The sequence below is a fragment of the Meleagris gallopavo genome, chromosome 6 (assembly GCF_905368555.1).
Source record: "Meleagris gallopavo chromosome 6, MGAL_WU_HG_1.1, whole genome shotgun sequence".
Lineage (NCBI taxonomy): Eukaryota > Metazoa > Chordata > Aves > Galliformes > Phasianidae > Meleagris > Meleagris gallopavo.
This window is the reverse complement of record NC_139409.1, coordinates 35,213,472-35,219,783: the sequence shown is the minus strand read 5'-3', so window position 1 is coordinate 35,219,783 and position 6,312 is coordinate 35,213,472. Positions and strand designations below refer to the sequence as shown.

Sequence of the window (6,312 nt, the reverse complement as noted above, 5' to 3'; positions counted from 1 at the left end):
TGAAAAGGAGCCATCTCTATAGGAAGTGTTAAAGCTGGCACGTTCTTTCTCCCCTATCAGAAGGTCATAGGAATGTCTTACATACAACTACCATATGGCACCACTCGACAATACTGCTGTAATTAAAAATAACCCCTGAACACCATAAGAGTGCTGTGAATTTCAAGAGTATGTGTTTTTCACTCTTTTTTGCAAATCTGCCAATAGACTTCATCTGCTGATTTCTTCCACAGAAAGGAGAACAGCTATGCTTTTTACAATACGTACTTTATGGCAAATCACTGAAACATTCAAGTGCCAAATACAGAAGTTAAGTGAACACATTTCTTTAAACTTAGCCAATAATCCCTTTACCGTTAACACTGTCAAGAATAGCAAGAGACAAGGTATTTTACTCAGAGTACTTAATCTCTTTCGAAATAAATTTCTCAGTTTAGATTTAAGTGCTTCAAGTAAAATGTTAATGCATGTAATGCTCCTTTGGTTGTCTGTCACTTATTCAGATCTGAGTATCTGTGGTGTGTAGTCACTGCAAATTTTCAACTGAATTTGTCTAGCTCCTTTGACAGTCAGTCACTAGAAGCTTAAGAAAATATAGTGTGTTCAAGTACTGTAAATCGGCTGATTATGATAACAAAACACAAAGAGATATATTTGTACTTGTAAGAGATTATTCTTTTACATCATTGTCTCAAAGCTTGCTGGGGACACAGGTGAACAAGTCCAAGCAAGTCCTGGGCAAGGGTTGAGAAATCCTTTGTCTGGAGAACACTGATGGACAAGGCCAGGGGCAACGAGAGAGAGATAAGCCGCATATTAATGACCAGGAAGCAGTCTTTTGTGTGGGCTTACGTTGAGGAAAATGGCCACCTCAGGAGGTGCTGCACGTGACTCTTACCCAACTGCCCAGGAATGCCATGCTGGCAGATGAATAAGAAGAAAGGCTTTCTGGCAACAGATTGCTCATGAAGAAGAAGAGGTTTCTGACATGAGGAGCCTCACGACCTGCCTCTCTCCCTCCTGGACTTGCTCTGCGCTCTACTGCGATGCTGAAGAAGAACAAAGGTGTCTGCCATCAGATTCCTCACTACAGAACTCCTGCATGCTGACAGACTCTCCTGGGCCTGTTACCTGAGTCCTGCTGCTTCCTCCCGGATTGGCTCTGCGACTTCTTCCTGCTACCTGCTTGCTGCCCGGCCACGCTGCTGCTCTCCCCCCCTGCTGCTTTTGCCTCAGACCTTCGAAATGTCGTGCAACGGGACCGCTGCTGGATCCTGGTGGTGACTATCCCCACTTTACGCTATTCTTGCTTCTTTCCTATCTTTTTTATTGCCCTCCTTCCCTTCCCTGTCTCCCTGATTAGGATTTATAATGAACTTGTTGGACTTGCATTTGAACTGTTGTTTCTTAATCTCACACTGGGTATACAGATATTAAAAGAACCTCATCTCCCTCCTAAAAATTGAAGCGAGACAGTACTATATAGCTTATTAAGAAAAAGATGTGTATTATGGAGAAAGTTATTTAAAAAACACAAATATAGCCAATAAAGCAGATTATCATGCAAAAAAACAAAAACAAAAAAACCCACAGAAATGGAACCTTCTTTGATTGATACTGGTAAATGATGAAGAAGGATGAAAAAATTGACAAAGACAATTGTGCACTACAGTGTTACTACAAAAGACTAATACAAATCACTTGATAGGGGTGCATGAATGAGCTAAAAGTAGTTTTGGACCTGAATTACTTTTCTTGGTAGTGTTTATTATTAAAAAAAAAAAAAAAGATTATTTGGAAGTGAAAAATGTTAAATGAAAATTGTAGTAAGGAAGACAGTGACAATGGGATGTGTAAATGGTAATGGATAATGGGTAAAGAGAGGATAGGTCATGGAGAAGACATTATTTTTGTTACTTTATTGAAGTTTCATAAAACTTTAAGGGTCATGAAATATATGGCTTTCTTGAACCTCAGCATCATCCACTTAGTGCAAAAGAAGTGAGGGGTTCTTTTGAAAGCAAGAATTCACCTGTGTAAATAAAGATCACATTGGCAGTGTGATTTGGACTGTAGATCTCACCAGTAACACACTACCATATGGACTCTAAGGAGCAGACTGGGGGCTGTGAAAAGAACAGAATGCTAAAAGCAGCCAGGAAAAAGGCCACAAAATGCTGTCTTTATATATTGTTGTGCTACCTGTTTGTCAGGACAAAAATATCTTCCATGATGGCTTTTTATCTCTAATGCAGTCTACACTTACAAAAGAATTTGGGGCCACACAACAATCATTATGTCAACAGTTTTAGCTCTATAGCTAGTACTTTTTGTAAGTTTCCATATATGCTTTTCCAAACCCACTTCATCAAAACCATGCACCCAATTAAAAAGCATGCTGTCATTTTACAAATTGTGTGGTATTAAAAATCAATTTGAACTAGTTATAAGGGACCTTGCTAATCACTCTTAAAAGAAAAAATGCTTCAAAGTTTCTTATCGCTGTGTACCTATACAAATATATTTTCATATATTGTCTTTCAAGGCATGTACTTTTGTTATTTGACTGATAGTCCTTTTTGTCATGTTGATTTACTTCTCTCTTTGTGGCAGGGGTTGGGTTTTACTAGCATTAAAATCACCTCGAGGAAGTGTGCAAATTACCTGGAGAGAGTAGGATGCAATGTTGCATCTATTTCTAATTTTAACTGGATGGAGGTCATAAGATTCACCTGGAACATAGTACTGGGGCTGGTGTGTTGGTGTGTTTTTCACCAGATACATAATTCCTGATGGACTTGTGCAAAGCCATGGGTGTCAGTGGCCAGACTGTTATTCAACAACATGCATAAGATGTACACTAGTACCAAAATGGGGAGAGAGCATGCTGGCTTGTTAAGTGCTCAGAAAAGTTTGAGGGACAGTGTGGGCAGTTGTAGGGGAAGCTGATGTATGACTCAGGAGACCTCAACTCATTGTGGCCTTCCAGTACTTGAAGGGAATGTATAAACAGGAGGGGGAATGACTGTTTATATGGGTTGATAGTGGTAGGACAAGAGGGAATGGTTTTAAGCTAAGACAGGGAAAATTTAGGTTAGATATTAGGAGAAAGTTTTTCACTCAAAGGGTGGTGGAGAACTGGAACATGTTGTCCAAGGAGATTGTGAATTCCCCATCCCTGAAAGTGTTCAAGGCCAGGCTGGATGAGGCTCTGGGCAGCCTAGTCTACTGGTTGGCAACCTTGCCCACAGCAGAGGGTTGAAACTAGATGATCATTATGGTCCTTTTCAAGCCAGACCATTCTATGATGCTATGTTTCTGGTTCAACCACCAGTCTGTTGGAAAGCTATCACTGGCAAGTGGCTTTTCCTGCCTGTGCTACTGCTACTTTGGCAAGCTATGTATCCTCTCTATTAGAAAGGAAGCTTTAGGAGTATGGTCTTGTCACAAACTATGTAAATACACAGCACATAGTTGATTTGTGTCTTTCTGCCAGATTCTACACTGGTATTAGCTGTCAAAAATCCTAGAGAATTTTTGAGTTTGACTGTCAAAACCTTTCATAGTTTCCTACTAGAATATTTTGCTGTTGCTGATTCTGAGCTTCTGCCTGCCTCTTACCATACGACCGTCTCTTATTTTATATACTTATATGTAAAGTATATAAAATATACTTTATATATATAAAATATACTTTATATATTTTATGTATCTTATTCTGCTCTTATTTTTTTTTAAAATACACACAATCCCCCTCCTCCCCTCCAAATTTGAGCTTTCCTGCTTCTCATTTAGTTTTCCTGGCTCTTTCCTCTTGGAGTAGAAGTATCACCCACACTAGAAGTTTATTGCTGGTGCTTTCCTCTCCTGTGACTCTTCTTTTGAAGGGTTATCACAGTTGACTAGAAGATTTTTCCAAGGAAGCAAATTACTATGGTAGTCAAAGACCATCCAGTAAAAAGTCCTTTACATCCTTGAGACATATATGTACTGACCATGGTGAGAAATCATGCTGTATGGGGAAAAGAGCCATTGAGTCTGTGTTGGGATAATTTAATGGATGTCGATCCAGTTCTTAATGGGATTCTTTAAAGAAACATAATTTGGGGTCTGATTATTTCCTTCACTTGTGAAATACAGTGTGGTGTGAAATGAATTAGACAGAAAATAGGCAAGAAAATAGGAAAAAAAAGTAGAAAAGGATTTCACCTCTAGGTAGATAAACCTATTCTGGTTTCACTTTGAATTTTCTCTTTCTGTCTTAGATTGTTTCAACTTCCCAGAAATAGGTTTTTTTGCAGTATTTGTAATTGAAATATATTTCAGTTATCATCAACTGCCAAAGTACATAGAAGGCAAAAATAAATGAATGAGTTCTGTTGAACTTCACAGATAATGTGAATGTTTTGTTGGGGTGGGGATTGTCCTGTCTCGAACAAGAACAAATTAGTTTTGAAATTTTTGCTGAACTGGAAGTTTGAAAATAATTATCTTCTGAGTAGATGTGCAGTGTTCTGCTTTCAGGTTTTTTACATTTGACTTTAAAATGAATGGAAAGGAACTGTTGAAACAGCAAGAAACTTGTCTTAACAGCACAGCTAAATCTTTGATACAGCAGTTCTGTCTCTCTTGCTGGAAACTGTAACTCGGTGATTTCACCTGAAGTGGACGGTACCTCAGGAAATTTCTGTTTCCAGTTAAAATGGCATTTATTAACTATTCAGTGACTGCACTCTCCATTTCGTGCTTAATGTTTCCTCAAGAGTTTTCATGGTCAAAGGTAACAGAGGTGGAGTTTTTTATTGCTGTTGTTATGAATCTGCTCTAGGTGGAGTCTGATTCTTTTCTTAACTAATAAATATTGTTCTGTGATAGATCAGGTTCCTCAGGGAACTGCTGCTGATGACAAAAGTCTTGTATGAATAGACAAGCAGAAAGGTTACAAATGTGTGCTCCTGTCCCTATAGTGCAATGTTTAAGATGTCGAATACAAGGAATTATCAAAAGAAAGAGCCGGAAAAAAAAATATATATATTGTTAATAACACCCGCACAAAGTATCAGAAATCTACCTGAAAATGTTTTGGGGGTGCTTTTTTGTTTTGTTTTGTTTTGTTTTGAGAATCATGTAAAAAAATATGTAAGTTTATTCTGGTAGCACATTGACTGAATACGGACTGCGTATGTGGAGGAGAGACTAATCATGTAAGGGGCTTAATTGTCAGCCATCTGAGTGAACTATTCTGTTTGGAGCTAACAGGTAAATAAATGTCCCTTCATAGCCAACATGTTAGCATGACTTGTGTTCCTTCTTGACTTCCTCACATGCTCAGTTGAAAGCACTTGCAGGGAGAAAGAGTCTTGTGACAGTAGGTCAGACAAGGATGGTAAATATTTTCCAGTCATTCTATAGCAGTAATTAATGGAAAAACACCAAGCTATTTTTTTAAATGTTTGGATATAAAAAGCATAATGAAGAAGGGCACGTGTTTATTGAGGTAGTATCCGAAAGTACACATTATTAAGATAGCTAAAGTAGAGTGGTCCTCACTTGGGATTCCTGTGCATGGGAAACCTTGTGGGGTGGAGCATCATCAAGCATTCAGAAGATATTTTGAAAACTTTTGTATATTTACTTGAAATTAAAGTATTTATTAATGTGCATGTGCATTTGAACCTTGAAGTCTGAGTTCTCAAAGTCCTCTATGTAGATTATTAATTAAAGTTTTCTGGGAGATATACTTCAAATTTCCAGTTCAAATTTCCTCACAGTTTGGATTCACAAAGATTGAAAATCTATGTTATTCTATTTTTGTGCAATAGGTACTGCCTTGGGAAAACAGTATTTGGGAAGCTCAGATAAGATTAGGTTAATTGTCTGGAAAGTATCTGTTGAACATTTATGGCAACTTAAATATTTATGCAAGGTATTTCAGGATCAATAACTCAAAATTTTCCAGCTCAATCTCTTTCACCTGAAAGCTACCAGTGAGTTGTAATTAGCGTGCTTCTGTAGAATCTGAGTCTATCTGAACTTCATGTTTTTGAGTGCATAAAATAAATTGCTGTATTTGTCTTTGAGTTATTGATGTACCTTTTACCCCACCAGTTTGAGTGTAAATCTAATTTGTCATTTTAGAAAAGTAGTGTGTGAGACTGATATTGAGTTACATCAATATCACTGATAGTTCAGTTACACACCTTGAACAAGCAGAAGTAAAAAGTAGAAGAAAGATACCAATTTTCTCATTATCTGCAGAAGTTATGTTAGGTTTAACAAAGAATCCATAAAGCTTGCTGATGGATAATGATG

The 6,312-nt window shown here is 37.7% G+C and overlaps 1 long non-coding RNA gene across 3 annotated transcripts in view; it reads left to right on the top strand.

The window, feature by feature from the left end:
* Nucleotides 1–667: 667 nt before the first annotated feature.
* Nucleotides 668–6,312, top strand: part of LOC146544138 (uncharacterized) — a 46,803-nt gene continuing 41,158 nt past the window's right edge. For 2 of the 3 annotated variants that reach the window (XR_014883938.1, XR_014883937.1), the window contains exon 1: nt 668–1,065. This is a non-coding gene — a long non-coding RNA (uncharacterized LOC146544138). Of the gene's footprint in view, nt 1,281–6,312 lie in introns of all 3 variants that reach the window. The other variant, XR_014883939.1, reaches the window with a different exon arrangement.